The following is a 26,864-nucleotide window of genomic DNA, read 5'->3' on the forward strand; positions in this document are numbered from 1 at the left end:
TTGGGGTCGGGTGTTGATTTTCTTCTCCTCCTCCTCCTCCTCCTCCTTTCTTCATTAGTCTTTCGGTTCTAGATACGGCGTCGGTTGTTGTTTGTTTTCAGGAGGCAGAGGTGTATAAGGTTTGGCCCTGCGGATTGCGTTGCTTTGGTGTTCGGGTCTGCCCTCGACTCGCGCTGCGTGATGGCGTGTATAAAGGAAGTCACGTGTTTGTTTGGTTGTGTTTTTTTGTTGGTTTTTTTGGTTTTGTTTTTTCTATTCAAGCAAGGACGGGTTAGATTGTATTGGGTTGGTGTTGTTGTTTTTGTTTTGTTTTGTTTTGTTTTTTTTATTCTATTCAAGCAAGGACGGATTGGTGCGGCGCCCTGCTGGGTTAGGTGGAACTGAAAAGCATCTGCTCCGTTTCTTGTTTTTCACATAATAGAGCCGCTGCACCGTTTTGTGTTTCACATAATTTGTATTATATATATATATATATACACACATCAGCGGGTGGTGGGTTGCATGAGCGAACTGATTAGCAGGTGCGAAGTTTGCTTATCGTTTGGAATGTTCCTAACTCCACGGTCAGTTCCAAGTTTATTACTTAGGAACATTTTTTAACTTCAAGCAGACTTTACGCTGCGAACATCGCCTCGTACAGCTCGGCCCAGGAGAATGAAATAATTAAAAAAATAAAATAAAATAAATTTTTTTTAAAAAGATGAAAAAAAAGAAGAAAAAAATGATTGGCAGGGTTACTTGTTTGTTTGTTTGTTTTCTTTTCTTGTTTGTTTTTTTTCTTTTTTCTAATCTTTGATTTCATGAAAAAGAAGAAGAAATTACAATGATAAAAGCTGCCTTTATCGGGAATGTCTATGAAGCGGTTTGTGGCAGGGGTACGTTTTCTGGTACTCGGGGATTCCGGCACACACACTCTCTCTCTCTCTCTCTGTCTCTCTCTCTCTCTCTCTCTCTCTCTCTGTGTGTGTGTGTGTGTGTGTGTGTGTCTCTCTCTCTCTCTCGGTCTCTCTCTGTTTTTCTCATTAACAAGAAAGAACATAAAATAGATTTAACTTGCATGCATCTTATTCTTAGAGGAGAAAAAAAAACCCACAGCAGGTGGCTGTCGCTGACGGCTGTTCTCTTGTCATGGCCAAGGTTAGTGGCTGCTGGTCGATGAAGGGGACCATGTCCCTACCCGACATTGGAAAGTACTACGCATTGCTCATGACTGACACACGTAGTTAGTAGGCAGTTAGTAATGATAATAATGATAATAATTATTATTATATTTGTATAGCGCTGAATCTTGTGCAAAAACAAATCAAAGCGCTTTCACACCAGTCATTCACACGCATGCATAACTCTAAAACTGGAAGAACTGAAGACAAGGAAGAGGCAGGGAAGGGAGGCTATTTTGGGAAGAGGTGGGTTTTAAGACCAGACTTGAAAGAGCTGCTGTGCTGAGACCTGACGAAGCGAAAAAGGAAGTTCATTCCAGTAGCAAGGTCCAGAGACAGAGAAAGAACGGCGGCCAACAGTCGAGTGTTTGAAACTGGGTATGCTTAAACAGAGTGGATCCGAAGCCGATCGCAGAGAGCGAGATGGAGTGTGGATCTGAAGGCAGCCACAGAGATAGGAAGGGACAGATTTGTGAATACATTTGTGGCATAGAGTGCTGATCTTGTACTTTATTCTGTGTGAGACAGGTAGCCAGTGGAGAAGTTGCAAAAGAGGAGTGATGTGCTCAGATCTTTTCTTTCTGAGAACGAGCAGAGTTTTGTATGCGCCTAGTTGTCTGCATGTATGTTAGTGCAATAAACCTTCTGGCCTCCTGACCAAAAGAAACTAACCAACTTCTTCTTCTTCTGCGTTCCTGGGCTGCAACTCCCACGTTCACTCGTATGCACACGAGTGGGCTTTTACGTGTATGACCGTTTTTACCCCGCCATGTAGGCAGCCATATTCCGTTTTCGGGGGTGTGCATGCTGGGTATGTTCTTGTTTCCATAACCCACCGAACGCTGACATGGATTACGGGATCTTTAACGTGCGTATTTTGATCTTCTGCTTGCATATACACACGAAGGGGGTTCAGGCACTAGCAGGTCTGCACATATGTTGACCTGGGAGATCGTAAAAATCTCCACCCTTCACCCACCAGGCGCCGTCACGGTGATTCGAACCCGGGACCCTCAGATTGACAGTCCAGTGCTTTAACCACTTGGCTATTGCGCCAAACTGTTAACCAACAAACCCGCAGACGTCACAAACAGAAAGTTAATGACTAGAAAAGTCATCCTGCCGCGGCTTGCTTCCCCCCTCCCTCTTCCCCTCTGTATTCGCGCGTGTGGCCTGCTTGGTTTCAGAATAAGCGTTGCCGCACATAATAATCACCAAACTCAAGTGGATGGCCGTTGATTGTGTTTTTATGAGTCACAGCAGACGATTGATCAAGCTGACAGCTGGTCACACCTATCTGTTCGCCTGTAACAGAAGTGAGGTCTAATTTGATCTACAGGCAGCGTACCTATCTTGTTCTAGTTTGGCCTGATGTCTTCGAAAGTGTGTGTGTGTGTGTTCGTGTGTGTGTGTGTGTGTGTGTGTGTACGCGCGCACGCGCACTGTCTCTCCAATCTGGACCTTCAGAACGTTATTTTATTACATATCTGTGGACCAGACGTGTTTTTCTTGCCGAGTCTGTATGGTAGTTGTGTGAGATAAGTTTGTTTTCTACAGGATACAAGAATACTGTATTATCTCCAGAATATAAATTGTTCACACGCTTTCTTATTAAAAAGAAGACATTAAGAACAATGAGTAAATGAATGAATATATATATATATATATATATATAATTATATATATATATATTATCCACAGTTTAACAGAGTTTGATCGTGCGCTCATGTGCACCTGAAAATTCATAATGACTCTGTTCCTTGTAAGTTTCAGTTTCAGTCGCTCAAGGAAGGCGTCACTGCGTTCGGACAAATCCATATACGCTACACCACATCTGCCAAGCTGGTGTCACGGAGGCTGCCTGCCATACATTGACGCTTCACGTTACCCCCGAAAAGCGGAATGTGGCTGCCTAAACGGCGGCGTGAAAACGAGTCGCGCACCTGCATAAATAAAGAAAGAAAAGATCACTCGCAGATTATAGGAGTGATCGCTGGAGTTGCATGCAGCCCCACGGACATCGAAAAGATTTTTTTGGGAAAAAAAAAAAAAAACTCAAGAAGGTTAAGGAAGAAGCCAGTACAGACATACCTTTCAACCCTATTTATTTATCTGTAGAACAGGTCAGGGGGGCCGGTAGTGTGTTGATCGAAGCTTCATGTTGGCTTCTCAGTTCTAAAGACCAAGAAAAAGAGGTGGTGGTGGAAAGAGGCGTTGGGGAGGAAAGGGGGGGCGCGGGGGGTGAATGTCAGTAGAGGAGACGGGGCATCAAAGCGACGACGACGACAGCAACATCATCATCATCAACAATATTGATAATAATCGTCGTCATAATCATAACGAAGATAATGAAAGGGACGCAGACACAAACGGAATACAAAGAGATAGAGAGGAGCGAGAGAGAGAGAGAGGTGGGAGGGAAAGAGAGAGGGGTGGTGGTGGGAGAGGGAGATGAGACAGAGAGGGCGGAGGCGGAAACGCATCGAATTACTGCATGCCCACCACCTGACAGATGTGTGACATCACCTGCATGGAGCTGTGCATTTCCGTGGAAATGTTAGCACAGTTTCTGAGTCATGACAGCTACAAGAGCTCGCTCTCTCTCTCTCTCTCTCTCTCTCTCTCTCTCTCTCTCTCTATATATATATATATATATATATATATATATGTATATGTGTGTCTGTATATATAGATTGTGTGTGTGTGTGTGTGAAACTAAAAATGAGAAATAGAAAAAGGGAAGAGCTGTCATGTGCGTGCGAGTAAATTCGCACACACGTTCCCACGCAACAAGTTTACTGTCAGATTGACATCTGAGAGTTGCACTCGGTTGCATGCTCGCAAGTACACTCACACACGTTTGTGCGTGATCGTGCTTCTCGCGCGCGCGCGCGCACACACACGCACACACTTGTTATGAAAAGACTACACGTAATAAATACCCCTCGGCGGCGGGACTCAATCCTGATTATGACAGGAGTGATGATGACAAGTGACGATAATGAGAGTCGTCACGCAGTAGAATCGAAGTTAACAGAATATGTATCCCTTCGCTGCAGTCCTTTGTCGCCTCTCTCAAGATGTCACCCAGTTCTGTGGAACGGCAGGTAAAGCTGACGTAAGTGTGTGTGTGTGTGTGTGTGTGTGTGTGTGTGTGTGTGTGTGTGTGTGTGTGTTTAATGCTTCACGTGCTTGGTAAGAGAATGGAGAGAGTCTCAGTTAAGCGTAAGACGAGACAGAACAGGTCAGGGCGGTCGGTAGTGTGTTGATTGACGAAGCCTGAGGAAGCGGCCCTTTTAAGGAAATGTTGGGTTCAGTGGAGGGTTGCAGTGATGTTGTTTTGTTTGTTTGTTTGTGATTGCCGTTGTCTCTAATTGATTTTTTGTTCAGTTTCTTGTACCTATTCTGATATCTGCATGCGTTAGGGAAAAAAAAGAGACTTGATTTATCATTGCATTATTGAGTGACTGCAGTTCTGCGGATCAGTGTATGGAGATGACGTGACGCATGTTCTATAAATAATGGCACTGCTGGAAGAGCGAGAATACCACGCGTGTTGAATGACGGTCCGTGAAGTGGAAAAAAACAACGAAAGGTAATACAGAAACGCCTGGCCGGGTCTACAGTCGTCAAGATCGGAAGCGAGGAGGAGAAAGGATGGGTTTGTCAAGAAGGGTGTGTCAGTTCGCATTGACATGTCACACCTTGTGGTCAGTACCCTCACCCCACCCCCACCACCACCACCACCACCACAGTCCCTTCTCCTCATCCCTCCTCCCCATCACCCCACCCCACCCCCCTCACCACCGCCTTCCAGTACATTGATCTTTGCAGGCGGAGATGAAAGCGAGGGCTGGGCTCATCCGCCACTACCACCACTTCCACTACCACCACCACTGTGTCCTTTCTCTCCCCCATCATCATCATCAGTAGCGGCAGCAGCAGCAGCAACGGCGACAGCGAGGGTTGGTGGTGTGGGTGTGTGGCGTGGCGAGGCGCGCCTTGCCGATGTGTGTGTGGTGGTCGGCCGGCCAGCCAGGGCAGCTGCCGCCAGTGCTGCCAGAGCTCCCAGTGGATGCTGCTGCTGCTGCTGCTGCTACTACTACTACTGCCGTGCCGTCTGGTGTCTGGTGTCAGCCGGGCAGGGTTCGTGCCGACATACTTACACCAGGGAGGTGCTGTGATTGTACCGTGTACGTACAGCCTCCGTCCCTCCCTCCACAGGCTTGTGGGGGAAGCTTGCTAGCCAGCTTGTTCACACCGCTGTCTCCGCCGCCGCGGCCATTCCGGTGTGGTGTGCCCGACATAGTGTGATCGGTCAAGTCGGTGGCCCGTTTCCCTTCTTTCCCACTGCCCACAGCACAACCCCTGTCCCTACTGTGCTTTCTGTGGTGGACGGTCCAGCAAAATCCCGTGACGGAGCGTGGCGTGACGGAGTCTCCTCTGTCGCTCTCTCTATATATATATATATTGGTCTCCCAGACTGCTTCGTGGCCGTGCCGTTGTGGTCTGCCGCTTGCACATGCAACACGTGCTCCCCCCTTCCCTCCGTCCCTGTCTGGAGGTGCCGGTTGCCTGTGGTGCCACTGCTTCCTTCCTACATCCTCTTCTTCTTCCTCCTCTTCTTGTGCCGGCGTGGTCAGCCTGGCTGTCCAACAGGTCTACCAGGAGAGAGAGCCCCCGTGAGTCCAGGGGGTGGTTGAGAGTGTTGGTTCCAGAACAACAGTGTGTGGATTGAGCTGTGGATGTGCTGTGCTGGCTGAACACGTTGAACACCTCTTCTCATCTGCTGTTGCTGTTGTTCAGTGCTGCTGCGTTGTCTTGCCTATCGTCCACTTGGGGGCGGGCGTGGAGGGAGTGTGTTGCTTGTGACAGTGGAGATTCTTGGCTGCCGACTTCATCTGGTAATGTCTTCTCTTTTCTTTGCTTTTTTATCGTATTTTATTTTATTTTATTTTATTCTGTTGTTGTACTTTCGTTCCTTCCCTTGACTTTTTTTGTGTGGTGTGTTTATTCCTTGCGTTATTAATTAACCATTTCGTTCATTAATTCATTTATATTGTGTTTTGTGTTTCTTATATATTCTGTTTTCTCGATTGATTAGTTTGAGTGATGGACTGACTTTTGTGTGTGTTTTGTGATTCGTGTCTTCGATTCGGTAGCAGGAAATGTTGGTTGATAGGTCATGGTCGTGAAGAATTCTTTCTGCATGGGCAGTCTTCTTCTGTCTTGTGGAATGACCCATCCTGTTGCTTATGTTTTGTTATCAGGTTAAAAAAAAATACAGAAAAAATAATGATAAAACCGTCTGTATCGGGGATGTCTTGGAAGCGGTTTGTGGCAGGGGTAAAATGTATGTACTCGGATGGATGAATTTCTCATACACGTAGTGGCGATGCCAACTGAAGACATTATGGTGGCGTCTGTTCGTGCTGCACACTTGGCTCAGTGATGTGGCGGGGAAATGGAATTGTCGAGAGAGAGAGAGAGAGAGAGAGGGAGTGAGTAATTTATTTATTTGAGACCAAATCCCGATATGAGAGAGAGGGAAACACACACACACACACACACACACACACACACAACACACACACACACAACCCTCCCCCCTTACCCCCCTACACCCCCCTCCACCCCCCTCCACCCCCCCGCACCTCCCCCCCCATCCCGCCCCCCATGCCCCCCCCCCCCCACCACCCACACAGAGGGAGGGAGATAAAGTAACAGTTTGCTGGCAGTACGAGTAACTTCTTTTGGCTGTTGCGCCAAAGGGATGAGGGTGGATGCAATTTCTGCCAGTTACATACCTCAGAGACGGCGGAAGTTTATGTATCGTGTCTGCAGTCGTAATGAAAGAAGCGCCCACCATGTTTCGTTTACAAGAGAGAGAGAGAGAGAGAGAGATTGCAAGGGGGACAAAATGATATAAATGGAGAAAACAACCATGAAATGTCAATGTTCATTCAGAACGTTGGCTACCTCTAACCAACTGGTAGAGTTGGGTTGGTTTGGGTTTTGTTGTTGTTGTTGTTGTTTTCCAACAGCAATCATTCCAGTTACGTAATGTAATATGTAATGATATTTTAGCACATTGATGGATTAATGTTCATATTCGTCACGCCCACTCGTAATGACAGGAGACCGAGAGAGAAGGTGGGGCCAGGGAGGGGGGGGGGGGGTTAGTTCACACAAAAACCCTCGTCAGCTCCAACAGGTTTCAGTGCAACAAGCATTGTGAGTGAAGTGTTCCTTTTTGTTTAGGCTACCTCCGTGTTCGCAGATGGTGGGCTTTCAGTTCCACCCCCACCAGAACTCTCTCTCTCTCTCTCTCCCTCTCTCTCTCTCTCTCTCCGGGCTCTCTCTCATGCACGCACGCACGCACGCGCGCGAGCGCACACACACACACACACACACACACACACACACACACACACACACACGCTGTCAGATCCGTTCGCAGTCTCGGGTGTGCAACATCTGCTGACATTGGGACAGATAGGATGGACTCCACACTTGGCAATGCCCCATGCTTGTGATTTTTTTGTTTGTTTGTTTGGTGGGGTGTTTTTTTTTTGTTTTTTGTTTTTTTGTTTTTTTTTCGGAAAAATAATCGGCATAAATACTCATTCTTGGTTACTGTTTTGGAGTCCGAGGGGTCTTCCTCCTCTTCTCTCTCTCTCTCTCTCTCTCTCTCTCTCTCTCTCTCTCCCTCCCTCCCTCCCTCTCCCCACACCCCCCCCCCCCCCAAGGACCTGTGACAGACTGCTCATTGATGTTGAATGGACAATGAATTGTGTCTAATGGCTGCTTGGCTACATCCCATCACTAGTGGCAATGGCCTGTACTTGATCTGCTACATCTCATCATGAGGGGCAATGGTCTGTAGCATACTCGATTCAGACATCCACATCTGTCTCCCAACCCTCTAGCTGTTGGCAATACAGGGCCAAAGAATCAAGTGGCTAAAATATTACAGTATCAAAGTCTCTGTCTGTCTGTCTCTCTCCCCCTCCTTTCCAGTGGCCTGCTTGATTGAAACATCCGTAGACCAATAGATCGGTCTTTCAACCTTTAGCTATTGGCAATACGGTGCCAAAGAACTTTTAACCACTGGCCAAATTGTTTCAGTGTCAAAGTCTGTGTTTCTGTCCGTCTGTCAGTCTGTCTCTGTCTCTCTCTCTGTGTCTTTCTCTCGATCATATATATATATATATATATATATATATATATATATATATATATATATATAATGGTGTGTGTGTGTGTGTGTGTGTGACAGAGAGAGACGGAGATACATATGTATATATATTAAGTAGTTTATGTGGATGGAAACAGTGCCATATTGTCAGGCGCTTGCAGTTCAGTAGGTTCTGCAACGGTGGTTATATCATATATTTAAATGTAATTTATATGTTTTAGAAGTTATCGCGTCAGTGGTTAGCATTTTTTTTTTTTTATGTAAAAAGTCATTTATATAGTTCAAAAGTAAGTATGTTGTTGGTTAGCGCTTCTGTGGTCGAGTCCATTATGGCATGCTGCGCCGCTGAAATTTCTCATTGCAAAAGCATGTAGTTGGGTTTTTGTTTATTGCTTTAAAAAAAAAAATTAAAGCGTGTTTGTTCCTTTGTTCTCGTTTAAATGGATCGTTGTGGTTCTAGGTCGGTGAATGTTTTTTTTGAGGGAAGGACTGTGGATGTGTGTGTGTGTGTGGGGGGGGGGTCTGGGGAGGGAGGGAGGGGGTTGGAATCAACATTCCGATAAACGGGGTGTTCTTTTACCGCCCCATGCAGTGAATTACTTAAGGAGCCTATCGTTTTGCGTCTTGTGCAGGGAATCACTCGCTCTCAGAAAACCGAAGTACCGTCCTGCCCGATACAGCAATGGGACCGAAAGCGAATTCGGTATAGGCATGTGTATGATCACTAGGCCTTGAAACATACATCGGAACAGAGAGGTGGGAACGGGCTTTTCATTGCTACCACGACCCACAACCCCACTCTCCTCCCCCTCCCCCCCTCGCCTTTTTTTTTTTTTTTTTTTTTCATTTGATTTATTTTACTTAGCCTGTGCTATCATACACAGTATCATCGCCGATGGATTCCCAGCAGTCACCGCGGTTTACCTGTGTCATGGGTGGAATCTCAGCCGTTGCGCTGCCTCTAATGGCTCATGGTCATAATATAGAAGGAAGTTGGCAGAGTGGTTAAGACTATCTGCCGAAACAGTGTCCATGAGGGTCTGGGTTCGAATCCTTGTCTCGCTCTTTCTCTCAGACCGAGGTCCCATGTGCAGAACGCACTTGACACACTTAAAAAGAACCCGTGGCAACAAAAAAATGTGGTCCTCTGGCAAAGTTATCAAGAAGAAATCCACGCTGTTAGGCACACACACACACACACAAAAAATTCACTTGAGGCCCGACTAGCGCGTTGGGTAATAATGCTGCTGGTCAGGCATCTGCGTGCCAGATGTGGTGAAGCGTACATGGGTTTGTCCGAACGCAGTGACGTCGCCTTGGGAAAACTGGACCGGTGATTTAAGACCAAGTTCGGACAGCCATTTACGTGGCCTGAGCCAAGGCCCTGGTTCTCCATTCGCCATGTTTGCGTTTGTTTCTTCTTCTTTTTTCTTCTTTTTTCCCCCCTTTTTTTTTTCTTTTTAATTCTCCTCCATAGTGTGAGCCGCGCCGCGCCACGCCATGTAGATCCTGTTTCCGAAATGAACATTATGATGGTATTTCATATCAATCTCTGTGTGTGCGTGCGTGCGTACATGTATGCGTGCGTGTGTGCGTCTGTTTGCGCGCGCTGTGTGTGTGCATGTGTGCGTGAGCGCGCACGTGTGTGTGTGTGTATGTTAAAAGAGAAGAAGATGTGCTAATGGTGCAAACAAAGCCATGGACACACGGTAGGTGGTGGTGCACAAATCTGCCTCCTCCTTGTACTATGCAGCACTCTTTCCCGTCCCGCGGTCGTCACCCCGATCCCCCACACCCACTCCCCACAGCCCCCCCCCCCCCCCACCCCCCTTCGTCCCCCCACCCCCTTGTTATCCGAAGACCACACCTGCTCTGGCCGCTTCCACAGTCCAAAGACGACACTGATAATGTCAGTTGTTAGTGTCTGCTCACAGTGCTGCAGCTAGCACCTGTTGCCGCCAACTCATTCCTGTCACCCTGTCTGACCGTTCGTCAGGGAACTGCTGACCCGCCTCCCCCCCCCCCCCCCCCCCCCGCGCCCCTTGTTAAGGTGGGGTATGAGAAGGGAGGATCGTTTTTGTAGGGGTGGGGTCGGGAGGGATTATTCTTGGCACACGGCGGGTACACAGGGGTAGGGGGTGCGGGGCGGGAGGGGAGGCAGGCAAGCGCAGGGCTTGGTGTGTTTGTATGGCCTGTCTTGTCGGTCATCGAGCGGGCTGCGCATCCTTCATTTCGTGCCTTCTGATGCTCAGGTTTGGCACGGTGGGCACATTCCCGATGCCTTCTTTGTATTCGTTTTTTGTTGTTGTTGTTGTTTTGTTTTTTTGTTGTTGTTTTTTTGGTTTTTTTTTGGGGGGGGATGGTTCGTCATTTCAGGAATTTAAAACGGTTTATGTTTTTGTTTTTTAATACAGGAAAATCCTAGGTCAAGAGACAAAGAGAGGGACAGAGAGATAAAGAGAGGTAGGCAGAGAAAGAGAGAGTAGAAGGGAAAGTAAAATCGCACGACTGATTCTGAAACTAAATCGCCCATCTTTTTTTTTTAGGGGTAGACGGGGATAATGAAGCCGCCGACTGTTACGATAATATCTCTCACCTCGTCTTCATCTGCAACGGGCGTACTTTTACAACACATCTTGTAAGACTGCATCGTGGAAGTGAAAATTGATGTAACAAAGAACAGTTACGGGTAGGAGAATGAGAAGAGCGGGGTGAGGGTGGGGGTGAGGGTGGAATGAGGAGAGTGAGAGGAAGAGAGAGAGAGAGAGAGCCGCAGGATATCCAATGCTGAATCATCGCTGTTGACTCTGCTGGGTTTTTTTTGTTGTTTTGTTTTTTGTCTTCTTGTGTGTGTGTGTGTGTGTGTAACGAAACCGAATTATTGATTCCGGAGCAGATGTTGCGTTGTTTGTTCTTTGTTGACCAAGTTAAGGTAGTTTATTGGCCGCGAAAAAAAAAGAAGAAGAAGAAAAAAGGGGAATGGATAGATTTTTTTCTTTTGATTGAAAAAAGAACAAAAAAACAACAACAAAAACCAAAAAAAACCGAAATCTGTGAGCTAGCATCAGGAGCCCAGCCAACTACAAGGAAAGGGATGTGGACTTTCGGAGAGAGAGGGACAGAGAGAGAGAGAGGGGGGGGGGGTTATCCTGGAAGAGGCCACTAAAAGTGCAACCGGGTTCCGCCCCTATTAGCTTGACCACGAAGGAAAGAGGGGGTAGAGGGTGGAGAGGGGGGGGGGATAACTTCGTGCTTTTACTTCCGCTGTTTCTCTCTCTCAAGTTTTTTTTTTTTAATGATCTTTTTGAGAAGCTGGGTTGATTCCTAGCCTGATAGGCTTCTCTTCTTCCTTGATGGGTCTTTTAAAAAATTAAAATTAAAAAAAGTCTTTTGATTCATTGTGTTCTTTCCATTGTTTTTCTTCCCTTTTTTTATTTTTATTTTTTTTTTTTACTCCCTTTTCATTTCTTTCCTCCCTTTCCGCTCCTCTCCTTTCTGCCCCCCCATCTCCTTGCCATCCTTCCATCCATCACTCCTCCCTTCCTTCCTTCCTACCTACCTTCCTTTCTTCCTTCCTGCCGCCTTCTCATTCCGTCTTTCCTACTTTTTGTTCTTAGCTCCTCTTCCTCCTTCTCCACCTTCTCCTTCAGTATGTCTTCTGCCATCTGTCAATCCGTTGCTCTGACGGAGGGTGATCGTAGCACTTTGCACTGAGGGGAGAACTTAGCTGCGAGGGATGAAGTTAGCATTGAAGGATGAAGTTAGCATTGAAACGTGAACTTAGCAATGAAAGGTGAAGTTAGTATTGAAGGGTGAAGTTAGCATTGAAGGCAGTCAAGGGAGGGGTGAAGTTATCATTGAAGGATGAAGTTAGCATTGAAACGTGAACTTAGCAATGAAAGGTGAAGTTAGTATTGAAGGGTGAAGTTAGCACTGAAGGCAGTGAAGGGAGGGGTGAAGTTATCATTGAAGGATGAAGTTAGCATTGAAACGTGAACTTAGCAGTGAAAGGTGAAGTTAGTATTGAAGGGTGAAGTTAGCATTGAAGGCAGTGAAGGGAGGGGTGAAGTTATCATTGAAGGATGAAGTTAGCATTGAAACGTGAACTTAGCAATGAAAAGTGAAGTTAGTATTGAAGGTTGAAGTTAGCACTGAAGGCAGTGAAGGGAGGGGTGAAGTTATCATTGAAGGATGAAGTTAGCATTGAAACGTGAACTTAGCAATGAAAGGTGACGTTAGTATTGAAGGGTGAAGTTAGCACTGAAGGCAGTGAAGGGAGGGGTGAAGTTATCATTGAAGGATGAAGTTAGCATTGAAACGTGAACTTAGCAATGAAAAGTGAAGTTAGTATTGAAGGTTGAAGTTAGCACTGAAGGCAGTGAAGGGAGGGGTGAAGTTATCATTGAAGGATGAAGTTAGCATTGAAACGTGAACTTAGCAATGAAAAGTGAAGTTAGTATTGAAGGGTGAAGTTAGCACTGAAGGCAGTGAAGGGAGGGGTGAAGTTATCATTGAAGGACGAAGTTAGCATTGAAACGTGAACTTAGCAATGAAAGGTGAAGTTAGTATTGAAGGGTGAAGTTAGCACTGAAGGCAGTGAAGGGAGGGGTGAAGTTATCATTGAAGGATGAAGTTAGCATTGAAACGTGAACTTAGCAGTGAAAGGTGAAGTTAGTATTGAAGGGTGAAGTTAGCACTGAAGGCAGTGAAGGGAGGGGTGAAGTTATCATTGAAGGATGAAGTTAGCATTGAAACGTGAACTTAGCAATGAAAAGGGAAGTTAGTATTGAAGGTTGAAGTTAGCACTGAAGGCAGTGAAGGGAGGGGTGAAGTTATCATTGAAGGATGAAGTTAGCATTGAAACGTGAACTTAGCAATGAAAGGTGAAGTAAGTATTGAAGGGTGAAGTTAGCACTGAAGGCAGTGAAGGGAGGGGTGAAGTTATCATTGAAGGATGAAGTTAGCATTGAAACGTGAACTTAGCAGTGAAAGGTGAAGTTAGTATTGAAGGGTGAAGTTAGCACTGAAGGCAGTGAAGGGAAGGGTGAAGTTATCATTGAAGGACGAAGTTAGCATTGAAACGTGAACTTAGCAGTGAAAGGTGAAGTTAGTATTGAAGGGTGAAGTTAGCACTGAAGGCAGTGAAGGGAGGGGTGAAGTTATCATTGAAGGACGAAGTTAGCATTGAAACGTGAACTTAGCAGTGAAAGGTGAAGTTAGTATTGAAGGGTGAAGTTAGCACTGAAGGCAGTGAAGGGAGGGGTGAAGTTATCATTGAAGGATGAAGTTAGCATTGAAACGTGAACTTAGCAATGAAAGGTGAAGTAGTATTGAAGGGTGAAGTTAGCACTGAAGGCAGTGAAGGGAGGGGTGAAGTTATCATTGAAGGATGAAGTTAGCATTGAAACGTGAACTTAGCAATGAAAGGTGACGTTAGTATTGAAGGTTGAAGTTAGCACTGAAGGCAGTGAAGGGAGGGGTGAAGTTATCATTGAAGGATGAAGTTAGCATTGAAACGTGAACTTAGCAATGAAAAGTGAAGTTAGTATTGAAGGGTGAAGTTAGCACTGAAGGCAGTGAAGGGAGGGGTGAAGTTATCAGTGAAGGACGAAGTAAGCAATGAAACGTGAACTTAGCAGTGAAAGGTGAAGTTAGCATTGAAACGTGAACTTAGCAGTGAAAGGTGACGTTAGCATTGAAGGGTGATCTTGCTGCTTAGTGGTGAAGGGTCAACTTTGCATTTAATGGTGAACTTAGTACTTAGCAAATAAGGGTGAACTTAGCAGTAAAGGATGAACTTCGGGTGAAGTTTGCATTGAGGGTGAACTTAGCGCTTTGCAATGAAGGGTGAACGTTGTGAAGGGTGAATTTTGCGCTTAAAAGTGAAGGGCAAACTTAGCAATAAATGAGACAGAAGCGCTTAGCATTGAAGGTTGAACTTAACACGTTGCATTCAAGGATGAACTTAGCACGTAGCATTGAAGGTGAGCTTAGCACTTTCCAATGAAGAATGAACTCAGCACTTGGCATCCAAGGGGATTTTGGCACGTAACATCAAATGGTTGCGTTAGCACTTAGCATTGAATTGTGAACTGAACACTTTATGGATTACTTTTACTTTAAACACTGACAGGCGAACTTAGCATTGAAGGGTCAACTCAGCGCTTATCAGTTGAAGGAATAACTGAATTTCGCAAAGCATTGGAGGGTGAGCATAGCATAGAACTTGTCATTGAAGGGTGAACAATAATGAAAGGCTTCCTTTCACATGCATCAGTGTCTCCAGGGATACTGTAAAGGTAATGAACCACTTCCCATGTTCGCTAACAATACCCCGTTAGCTTCAACAGGTTTCAGTGCAACAACCGTTCTGGGTGATGTGTTCCTTTTTTTTTTTGTGTGTACCTCCGTTTTCACAGCTGGTATGTAACAGCGTTTAGTTTCATCCGCAGCGATTCTGTGTGTGTGTGTGTGTGTGTGTGTGCATAACGCTGTGGTATAAAATCTTGTTTACTTTTGTTTAACCCCTTCAAACGGGGCGATGGTATCTAATCGAAGAACTCTCTCTCTCTCTCTCTCTCTCTCTCTCTCTCTCTCTCTCTCTCTCTCAATCTCTTCCCTCTGCATTCCTCCTCGTCTTCTCCTCCCCCCCCCCCCCCCTTACTCCCCCCCCCCCCTCCATTCCCACCGCCCAATACAGATAGGTAGTAAGGAAGTAGCAGAAAATCGATACGGACGTTGGTCTCTCGGGAGAGCCCTTCCTCCGTTCCAGCAAGCAGATCCCTATAGTCTGATCAGCAAGGGGGGGGGGGGGGGGGGGGGGGGGGAGGAAGAGAGATCGAGGGGCTCTTTCTTTCCCGGCTCTTGTGATGCCCGGTGGATGTGTCTGGGGCTGGGGAGAAGTTCACGTGTAAAATATGACCCATTTACTGGGAACGGCGGAACCATTGTTTGAGCGCGCGAGCGCGCGCATTTCTCTATTTTTAGAGCATGAACGTGTTTTATTGTGCGCTGCGCAGTCCCCACCCCCCTCGCCCTCCATGTCTTTTTTTTTTTTCTTCTTTTTTTCTTTTCTTTTTTTTATCCTCTCTCTCTCTCTCTCTCTCTCTGTCTGTCTCTCTTGTCTTCCAGAACATTGGTTCTATTGTGCGCGCGTGCGCTTTTATCTCTTGAGTACAAGAGTATTGTCTGGGGGGTAAAGGTGCCTCTGATACCGTGTCTGGTGAGTAGAAACTTTTGTTGTTTGTTTGTGTGTTTGTTTGTTTCGAGTTTGCCAAGCATGGGTGAACAGACGTTTCATTCTGCCCGACTTTCATTCTGCCAGAGCTTCGGGTGCTGACTGATGTCCTTGTGACGCAGGAACGCCAGCGGAGACCGCCATCTGCATAGGGGGGGTGGGGGGGGGGGGGGGGTTGGGGGGGGGATTACCAGATACAAGACACAAGAATACTTTATTGTCTCTAAAAAGAGAAATTGTTGACACGGGGTTGGAGGCAAGGCCTGTATTGTTGGATCAGCGGTCAATGTGTGTGTGTGTGTGTGTGTGTGGTGTGTGTGTGTGTGTGTGTGTGTGTGAGTGAGTGTGGTGTGTGTGTGTGTATAAGTGAGTGTGTGTGTGTGTGTGTGTGTGTGTGTGAGTGAGTGTGTGTTGTGTGTGTGTGTGTGTGTTCTGTGGCAGCAGGCTGGGGCTGGAAAGGAACACGCACACGCACGCTCACACGGACGCACGCACATACACAGTCTCTCTCTGTCTCTCTCTCCCTCTCACACACACTCTCTCTCTCTCTCTCTCTCTCTCTCTCTCTCTCTCTCCGCTTGCGTCAGTCCGCCCTTCTCTCAGGTGTTGGCATATCCGTTTTATTGGTCATGAAGGACAGGTTAGTTTACAAATGATTCTCTCCTCCCTCAACTCCAGCCCTCCTCCGCCGCCGGCCCTCCCCCCCTCCCATCCCCCGCACCCGCACGTTTCTCTCCCCCCACCCCCACCCCCCCACCTCCCTTCGGGCTCCCCCACTGCGCGCATCCTTCTCCCTCCCTACAGTGCCTCCCTCACTGCCTCCCATCTCTCCCTGTTCGGGCACATCAAAGAGGTAACGAGGAGGTGTCCAGTATCGGGCAGGCAGCTCAGCAGCAGGGGGGTGAGGGTGGGGGGGTGGGGGGGGTGGCGGGGTCCTCTCTGTGTTGGACCGGATCGATCGATGATCGACTGGCGTGCTGCTTTCATGTAATGGGGCCGCTGTATACTACTACTCGATTCTGTGCTATCTTACACAGACAGCCGTGGGCAGGTCACAAGAGGGGGGGGGGGGGGGGGGATAGGGGGATATGAGGTGAAAGGGTGTGAGGATGGGGGGGGGGGGATGGGGGTGTTGGTGGTGGTGGTGATTGTCATGCAGTTAAAAGATTATCCCTATTATGGTTTGATCGTTTATGTGTATGTCGCCATTTTCAGTTTCATAGCAGTCTGCTTTTTTCTTCTTTTTTTTAACGAATCTTCCTTCCAATAAAAAAAAAAAAAAAATCTTCGGTTTCACAAAAACATCTTTCTTGGAGGAGGAAGAGGAGGAAGTGTCCCGGAAAATGTGTTTGTTAGTCTGTTGGTGGGGGTGGGAGGACTGTGGGAGGAAACGGGGGTGGGGTGGGGGAGGGGGCAGGTGATTGGGGGAGGGGGGGGTGAGACGCATCTGCCAGCTGCCTCCCACCTCCACCCACCACCTGTATGACGTTGTCAGAACAGAACGGCACTGACGACGTTTTCGTTTTACGACTTGACACGCAGTGACTTGAGCACCTAGGGTGAATGCAGTAAGTATGAGTTGCATTATTAGCGATCAAAGCAGCGCTGCGTTATTTTTGCGAGAAACCTTCTCCAAACATCTACGCTAATTCCATAGACTTGGGGGGGGGAGGGGGCGTTGGGGGGCAGGGGGAGCAAATTTAGCGCTGTTTAGAATGCTTACCCAGTCCAGGCAGGAAGGTATAAACTTGGCCGTGTCGGAAACACCACCGTGCCTTTCCCTCAGCTACTGCTCCCAATATTTCCTACTTCTTCCCTGCTTCCCTTTTGACTTTAAGGGCTCATTGCTGATAGGTCGTTCAACTCAACTCTTCCCCGCACCCTCCCCTGCTCCTTCCCCTGCCCCTTCCCCTACCCCTTGCCAACCCCTCCCCTGCCCCTTGACCCCCCTCCCCTGCCCCTTGACCCCCCTCCCCTGCCCCTTGACCCCCCTCCCCTGCTCCTTCCCCTGCCCCTTCCCCTACCCCTTGTCAACCCCTCCCCTGCCCCTTGACCCCCCTTCCCTGCCCCTTGACCCCCCTCCCCTGCTCCTTCCCCTGCCCCTTCCCCTACCCCTTGTCAACCCCTTCCCTGCCCCTTGACCCCCCTTCCCTGCCCCTTGACCCCCCTCCCCTGCTCCTTCCCCTGCCCCTTCCCCTACCCCTTGTCAACCCCTCCCCTGACCCTTGACCCCCCCTCCCCTGCCCCTTGACCCCCCTCCCCTGCTCCTTCCCCTGCCCCTTCCCCTACCCCTTGTCAACCCCTCCCCTGACCCTTGACCCCCCCCCCCCTGCCCCTTGACCCCCCTCGCCTGCTCCTGCCCCTTGCCCCCTCCCCTGCCCCTTGCCCACTCCCCTGCCCCTTGCCCCCACTCTTGCCTGCCCCTTCCCCTTGCCCCCTCCCCTGCCCCTTTGCCCCCTCCCCCGCCCCTTGTCCCCCCTCTCCTGCCCCTTGCCCCCCCCTCGCCTGCCGCCCCCCCTCGCCTGCCGCTTGCCCCCTTCCCTGCCCCTTGCCCCCACTCTTGCCTGCCCCTTTCCCTTGCACCCTCCCCTGCCCCTTGCCCCCTCGCCTGTCCCTGCCCATTGCCCCCTCCCCTGCCCCTTGCCCCCCCCCCTCACCCTCGCCTGCCGCTTGCCCCCTCCCCTTCCCCTTTGCCCCCTCCCCCGCCCCTTGTCCCCCCTCCCCTGCCCCTTGCCGATTGAGCTCCTTCACGCGCTTGTTAATAAACCGCTTCGCGGTGGCGCCTATCACACTTATTACCACCACCACCACCACCAAGAAACACACACACACACACACACACACACACAAGCACACACAGTCACTCACACGCACAAACGCGCGCGCGCACACACACACACACACACACACACACACACACACACACACACACCTACGTCTCTTCCTTCTTCCAACCCATGGCTCTACCGCTAACCCACTTTTCCACATGAAAAAAAATATGTATCCCCCTTCTCCTTAACAGCTTTTCTCTATCTTGCATTCCGTTTCGCTCCTCTTCCCTTTTATATATCCTCTCTCTCTCTCTCTCTCTCTCTCTCTCTCTCTCCACCACCGCCACCACCATCCCCTGTCTCCTAACCGCTTCTTCAGGTTCTTCGAAAGCCCCCCACGCCTCCACCCACCATCAGGGAGGGACCGTCTTGATTTCCACTGAAACGTTAACAATCTGTTGGGCGTGATCCATCGTGCAGTGTAGAAAGAGGGCAGGGAATTTATATATAAATAAGAGTGGAGAAGATTGAGCGTTTGGTCTCTCGCATCTCTCTCTCCCACCTCTTCATACACATGGCGAGGAGTGGGGGAGGGGGCAAGGAAGGAGGTGGGGGGGGGGAGCGGGGGGGGGGGGGGTAGAGTTTAAAGACCTGTCGGCTTTCACGCTTTTCGTCAACGTTTTCGAAGCTTCAGTGTGTGTGTGTGTGTGTGTGTGTGTGTGTGCAGACATTTTCTGCTGAATGGTTTCAACTTTTACCTTGGACCTGAGAGATTGTAGTGATTGCTGGAGAGACTGATTTTATTGATTCAATCATCGTATCTGTCCTTTTATTTTTCTACTGCATTTTGTTATTTGACTTTTTTTTGGCACCACTGTGTCGTCGTATGATAGTATTTGCCGATCGTTTCCATTGTATGTTACAGTAAAGTTTAGGTGTTGCACTGTGAAATTTTATTTTAATTTTACTTTATTTTACCTCGTCGTTTTGTAATGTGCACGTTTCCCGAAGGAAATAATAAAAGTGAAAAAAGTGCTTTTTGAAGCAGAAAAACAGCCGTCTACGTTGTTCCTTCTTGGCATTTTCCTTCCGTCTTCAGGTTTTGTTCCGACATTTTCATTGTGTGACTCGCTGGCATTTCTCTGTATATCTTTTATCTCTCAGCGTTTCTCTGTCTCTCTCTTTCTGTATGTTTCTCTCTCTCTCTCTCTCTCTCTCTCTCTCTCTCTTTGTCTCTGTTGGTTAGGAGGAAGGTATTGGACATCAGATCAGCTTTCCTGTGGAATCCCAGAAGCTTTCCCCACCCATTCTTGAATATCAAAGTTCGCTCTCGTGTGGAGCTTTAAAAAGAGCAGTGTGTTCCGGAGTGCGCTAGCGCGAGCGCCAGCACGTGCAGTAACCCGAGCCACGAACTGGGTGGTGGTGAGCCATTTGTTTTCTGAAGACTCAGTTTAGCGCGATCAGCATCAGGACTCCAAGATTCCAGCACTGAACATGTTGACCTTGAAGGGCGTAAGCCAGCAAGTCGTTCTGTTCAACTGTGATCAGCAGCTCTTGTCGTCCGTTTCACGTGCCGTGTGTGGCCAAGCTTAAAGCTGGTGCTGGTATGGAGGAAAAAGGAAGAGAGCTGGTGGATGGAAAAGACAGATGAAGAGGAAATAAGGGTTTTTGAATATGCTCGTGCGTGTGAAAAGGATGCCTAAGTAGTTCAGCGCAACATTCACTGTCGATGCTTCCGATCTGCTTATTTATTTATCCATCCATCCATCCGTCCATCTATCTATATCTATCTATCCATGTAACCATAAAGTGTGTGTGAGAGAGAGAGAGAGAAATACGATACACAAATACGATACCACACGTCACGGCATAGCACATGGCAGATAATGGCTGTGCAGTGTAATGCAACAGATGCCCGATGCATGCATGCAGTGACAAGACACCCCCACGGAAGGGGAGCAAGCAAGCAAGGTTGACGCGCAGATGGTGTATCATTATATGGTGACATTTATTTTCTGTCCAACGTGAAGCGAATGACACCCCCATTTTTCCCGCTCTTGATGGGACAGTCCCGCTCCATCACTGCGGAAAGTCAATGTACCGTCAGTAATGCACATGGCGCACACACTGGCTCAGCAGTTTCGTTCAGTACAGGTATATAGGTCTCTGGATGAACGAGCGATTCGACCTCGAGCATAACAGATCGTGTTGAAGCCGTTTTTCTGACTCTTCCCGTGATGGATTTTATCTCTGTGTGCCTGGCATTGCGCCAGGAGATTTCTGTCAGAGCGGTTGGACAGAGCGAGACAGCTAGGTGAGAATGACATCAAATTCTCGTGTCAGCTTCGGGGCCGTGATTCCTCCAGTCGATTGTCACCCGCGAAGGTCTCCCCGGACTGGGGAGAGAGCGTACTGCTCCACAGAATGATTCTGCTGCAAGACGCGACGGCTTTCACACCCACACTGCCCATGTATGGATTTGGAATTGGGGAAAGTTTGGGAACTTTTTTGTTGTTTTTTAATCGATATTCATACAATGCCATTCTCCGCAACTTGTGGAATTAAATTATCGTTTTGGGGAAGTGTTTCTTGCCGATATTCAGACACGTAGGTTTGTTTGGGGTTGTTGTTTTGTTGTTTGTTTTTTTGGGTTTTTTTTTCCTTTCTTTTTTTTTCTTTGTTTCTTTGTTTGTTTTGTTTTTGTTGGTTTTGTTTCCAACTAGATTATTGTTCAAACAGTCAGACAGTTCTCTTGGAGGTTGAAGAGGTCTGTTGTCGATTTAGTTTCGTTCTCCCTCGCCCCGTGCAGGCTGTTTTGGGAAAGGTGCTGCAGGCCCTGTGTGTGTCTGTGTGTGTGTTCGGGGAGTGTATGTGTCACAGGGTAATCGATACGTGGATCTAAGTGCCTATCTGGTTGCGTAGACATTTTAGAGGAGTGGGAAAGGTGATGCTAGAAGACCGTGGTTTAAAAAGGAAGTGTGGGGCGAACAGGGGTTACGATCTCTGTATTATGTAGAGAAGGGGTGAGACGGTTTTACAGGGGGCAGAGCTGAAAGGGGAGACCTTTACGGTGTCAGCAAGCATTCAGGTGTCAGGGACGGGATGATCTTCACATCCACTTGCTGCCAGGGGGGGCGGACGGGAACTGATGTGTGTCCATTGGTACATGTATGCGACTCAGGTAAACTGCCTGTGACATCGTGGCCCTGCATGCATGTGACAGTGTGGAAATCCCGCTGGCGTTTAAATCTCATCCTCATCCTCCCCCGTTCCCACTCCTGTGCGGCATGCCCCTATAGTGGTAGTCAGGGATTCTGTAGCTTCTGTGGTTCCACTCAGTTTTTTTCGGTCGGGTGTGTGTGTGTGAGAGAGAGAGAGAGAGAGGGGGGGGGGGGGGGTTGGGGGGGTTCTGCAGCACTGAATCTTGTGCGGAGACAGATCAAAGCGTTTTCTCACCCGAAATTTAACACGCATTCATAGCTCTGAACCCTACCATACAGTGGTATAGACACTCACTGGTTTTGACCGATCTGCTGTGGGGGTCGTTCTACCAGTCCGGTGCTAACAATGAGGTTTCCTCGACCGACAGATGGTCCATTGTTGTCTGCGACAAGTGCGGAAGTTTTATTGGCGAGCAGGTTTCTCCGATAGAACTGTAGCCGGCGGGTCGGCACTGTACTGTGAGTGCTGAACTGTAAGTGACGCCTGATAAATGTGACTTGCTCGCCATCTGATCTCATAATTATTGTGGGAACGTGATCTTGATGGTGATATTGCATTCGAATGGACAGGTGTGTTCGAAGAGAGAAGGGAATGAAAGAGGAGGAGGAGAATGGGGGGGGGGGGACCAGGAATGAGGAGTGTGTGTGTTGGAGGAAGGAGGAAGGTGAGGGTGGGTGTCAGAAGGTACTACCAGTAACAGACAAGGAGAAGAATGTTGGTATTGATGGAAAGATCATACCAATAACAGACACTCTTGTGCATTATCAGACAGTGTCTCGACTTGCCGACCGTTTTTTCTTCTTTTTTTTTATTTTTATTTTTTTTTATAAAGATGATAGTCTCCTTTCAAAAGAAGCTCGAACCTTCGGTATTTTATTGAATTCGTTATTCCTCATTAACGGCGTTCTAATCCTTATCCTTTATCCGACCGCTTCTTTTTAACCCATTATATGTATAAAAGGAAAGCAAGACGACGAGCAAAAACAACACACTTTGCCCGTACCCGTGCAGCTTCCCACAAACTAGTTGAACTTGCACGTTGAAATTGCCATAGCAGATGGTTCAGGGGAGAAGAACGTGAAGACCCTGAATCATGCCTTTCCGGGTAATACTCATATTTCATAATGAACGGCTCAGGGGTATTGCTGAATGCCAGGCGGTGCAGAAAAGCCACCTCTCAAACATACCGTTCCCAATGGTACTCACTTTTTTTCTTTTTTTTTCTTTTTTTCTTTCATGAATGGCTCAGGAATGGCGGATAAAGCGAAACCAGGCGGTATTTATGCACGTAAGGTGAGTGTGTGTGTGTGTGAGAGAGAGAGAGGGAGGGAGGGGGCTGGGGCGGGGGGAGGGTAAAGTTTGTGGTCAGCATCAGGCTGGTTGGTTGGTTGGTGGGTGGTTGGGTGGACTGAGGGGGTGGGGGGCAGCAATCGATAGATAGCAACGAGAGCTTTTCGTCCCGGCTGCTTGCTGGCTTTAGTGTGAAGACGGATGGCAGGTTTATGGAGCCGTCCTGATGGATCGAGCTCGCTCTCTCTCTCTCTTTCTCTCTCTCTCTACTCCTGGCTTTCCGGAGCTGTGTGCATTCCGGTCATTTCTGTGGATGTGTGTTGCAAGAGCCGAGTGGCACATGGAAGGGGGAGAGAGGGAGAGGGAGGTGGGTGTGGTACGATCGATCTGGACGTGGCTGATCCCCGAGGTCCACAGGGTCGCCATCAATTCCAGTTCCGCTTGAAAACCCCGGGGGCGGAAATGAGCGTTGGAAGGGGTACACTCCGTAATGTAAGTCTCCGTCCTCCCCCCCCCCCCCCCACCCCCTTCCCGCGCGCTTCGAGAGGAAAGAGAGAGAGAGAGCGGCGGGAAAAAAAAGATAACGGCAGGCCCCAGTTGTTCTGTGTATGTGTGTGTGTGTGAGAGAGAGAGTGTGTGTGTGTGTATGTTCTCAGTCTTTCGGTCTGTCTCTCTCTGTCTCGGTCTATCTGTGTGTGTCTGTCTCTCTGTCTTTCTGTCTTTCGTTCGGTTTGTCTGCCTGCTCTCTGCTCTCTCTGTGTGTGACTTGTGATGTTTCTCCGCTGTTGTTGCCTTTTTTTTCCAGGCGGTACGACGATTGATGGTTCGATGTCAGGAGATTGATGCATGTTCAGGAATTAGGATTCGGACTGTCTCTTTCGCTTAGACTTTACTGTCTCGGGGTCACACCAGCAATGTTCAGGTAAATCAGGTGTGATCGTTCTCGGGCTGGGAGAGGAGGCTTGACTGTGAAATAAAGAATAAAGATAAGAACCACCTCCAAGCCTGAACAACTGCAGGGGAGATATTTTAACGACTTGTTATCTTTTGATGACTGTTGTTATTGTGAGAAATTCCAGGACCTTAACCCACCAGCTGCCACGGGGATCGAACTCAGGAACCTCAAGGCGAGAATCCATCGCTCTAACCATCAGACCACCGCACACCCTGGATGATGGAGGGAGAGGAGGGGAGGAGAGAGAATGATGTCTGGTTTCACAAGCCAAGCCATCCATCCCACCATAACCAGCCATTACTTCTGCACCGTCCGCCTTTGCTGCCCTCCTTCCCATCCACCTAGCGGTCTTCGGAAGCCTTATTACTCCCCGCATTCCCTTCTGACCCCCATCCCACCATCTTCACCACCACCCACTCCACCCCTCCCCGACCCCCCACCCCCACACCCCTCGGGTTGAATCTGTCAAACTCACAGATACATTATGACAAGTGTGAAGAGCACACAAAACGATGCATGCGCGCGCGCGGCACACACGCAACACACACACACAGTTGTTGCACTCTGAATGTAATAGTATCTTACCCACATGTTTTTCTTTTTACATAATAACTGATGTGTACATGGTGATAAGTGAACGGTGTGTCAGTTGTTGTTTTTTTGTTTGTTTGTTTGTTTGTTTTTGCTGACGGGCATTTTATTTTAAGTGAGCCTAAAGAAAATTTTCTGTTTTTGGTTGAAGCAGATAATAAAGTATTTTGAATTGAATTGAATTGAGCAGAGTATCTGGCTAGTGGGTGTGGGGCGGATTACTGGCAGCGACCACTGTGTGGTAGCGACACGGGACCAGTGATGGATTACGTTTTCTTCTGCGTTCCCCAGGTCATTCTGTCAGATGGTCAGTCTGCTCTGCAGCGCCAAAACCGCCGTCTTCCGCAGTGCAGCAGGTGGTCTCCAGACCTGTGATGGATTACGATTTCGTGTACTCAATGTTTTTTGCTTTTTTTTCTGCCTCACCCCCCACCCCCACCCCCATCCCCCTCCACTCTGTGATTCTTTTCCACGGATAAAGCAGAAGGGCTTATGCTGACGGTTTTTAAATTTTTAGTTATGTGAAGATGTCCGCCACGAACTTCAGAAGATGTTTTATCAGGAATCTTTGTGTGAGATTTTCTCGATGTCGCCATGAAGGTAGAGCACGTCCGTGTTTCATTGAAACAAAGCAATGAAGTTCGGAATCTGGACGGTCTGGTTTCTTTCGACACGTGCTCAGTGCCGGGCAGTATTCATGTGGGAGATGGGTCATTTGCTCACAGGAAAGCTGTTAAATGATAAAATGAAATCAATAATGATATATATATAAAAGGAAGATAGGGAGAAAAGAAAGAAGTTTAAACAGTTCAGAAAAAAAGATGAAAGAAAGACTTTTTAAAGGAGAAAACTAAAGAACGAAAAGCCAAGGAGAGAATTAGAATTGGAAAGGGGGGGGGAAAAAAAGAATGAAAGGGAGAGAGAAAGAATTGGAAAAAGAAAAAGAATGAAAGAGAGAGGGAGAAGAAGAAAGAAAAAAAGGAGGGGAAAGATGCCAATGGGAGTTAGAATGGAAGAGCTGGCGTCCTCTCCGATGCAAGCTGCTTAAAAGAAAAAGAAATAAAAAAGTACAGGAGATGGGTTCGTGCACGCACGTCTTCGATAGGACAGGTGGTCAGGTCATCAGCTTTTTTTTCTTCTCCTGGTGTCCCCCTTCGAAGCTCTTAATTTTTCTTCTTGAAAAAAAAAATTACGAGCTTCGGAGGGGGACACCAGGCGTGTGGTAGGGGTGGGGGGTGATGGGAAAATGGGGGCGAAAAGACGGGTGGAGCCTGGGCTGGTTCAAACAGTATTCCTTCTCCACCTTTTTCTCTCCTTTTCCCTTCCTCCTCCTCCTCTTCTCTCTCCTCCTACTCTATTCCTACGCCCACACCCACCCCCATTCCTTTCTTCTTCTTTCGTTTTCTTTCTTCGTCTGATTTTTCTTCATCATCATCATCATATGATTATTATTCTTCTGATTTTTCTTCATCATCATCATCATCATATGATTATTATTATTATGATTTTTCTTCATCATCCTCATCATATGATTATTATTTTTCTGATTTTTCTTCGTCATCATCGTCATATGATTATTATTCTTCTGATTTTTCTTCATCATCCTCATCATATGATTATTATTCTTGATTGTTTGTCGTTTTGTGATGTGACTGTGAGACCAGTCGCACTGCTTGTGAACCGGTTTTGCCTCTATCTGTCTGTCTCTGTCTCTGTGTGTGTGTCTCTCCCTCCCTCACTCCCCCCCCCTCTCTCTCTCTCCTCTCTCCTCTCTCTCTCTCTCTCTCTCTCTCTCTCTCTCTCTCTCTCTCCCTGTCCCTCTGTCTGTCTGTCTCTTTCTTTATCTCTCTGCCTCGCTATCTCTTTCTCTCTCTCACCCTCTCTCTTTCTCTACCGATCAATTCTGTACCTCCAGCTCTCTCTTTCTCTTCCTTTCTCCCCCTCTGTCTGACTCTAAACTGTACGCTTATTTCTGTGTCTGCCTCTCCCATACACAAGAGCACAAGTACACACACACACACACACACCTACACAAACATACATTCTCACTCTCTTCCCCTCTCTCTTTTTCTCCCCCCTCCCCGCCCCCTCACTCTCTCTGTCTCTCACACGCATGCGTGCGCGCACGCACGCACACACACACACACACACACACACACACACACACACACACACACACACACACAATGACACAACGTCTTTGGCACTCTTCGGACAATAGAGCCTTCTCAATTAAAAGAATGTTGAGCGATGGCAACATGTCAAGAGATGCGCGTGCGCGCGGAGGCATTGGCGATGCCGGAGGAGATGGGGGGGGGGGGGCGGGGGGGGGGGGCGAGAGGGGGGTTGTTGGTGAGAGGGAACCGATCAGTTCAATTGGAGTTTTAACGACCTGTTGAATTTTGTTGGCAGAAAGCCCTTACTAAGGTCAGGTTGTTCA

The 26,864-nt window shown here is 48.0% G+C and overlaps 1 protein-coding gene across 7 annotated transcripts in view; it reads left to right on the top strand.

Moving 5' to 3' along the window:
* Nucleotides 1–26,864, top strand: part of LOC143284679 (plasma membrane calcium-transporting ATPase 2-like) — a 201,138-nt gene that overhangs the window by 66,299 nt on the left and 107,975 nt on the right. The window contains exon 1 of one of the 7 annotated variants that reach the window (XM_076591604.1): nucleotides 5,226–6,064. The exons of the other annotated variants lie outside the window; for them this stretch is intronic. The gene's annotated coding sequence lies outside the window, so the exon portion shown is untranslated. Of the gene's footprint in view, nucleotides 1–5,225; nucleotides 6,065–26,864 lie in introns of those variants that run through there. 7 annotated transcript variants of the gene reach the window in all.

The sequence above is a fragment of the Babylonia areolata genome, chromosome 8 (genome assembly GCF_041734735.1).
Source record: "Babylonia areolata isolate BAREFJ2019XMU chromosome 8, ASM4173473v1, whole genome shotgun sequence".
Taxonomy (NCBI): Eukaryota; Metazoa; Mollusca; class Gastropoda; order Neogastropoda; family Buccinidae; genus Babylonia; species Babylonia areolata.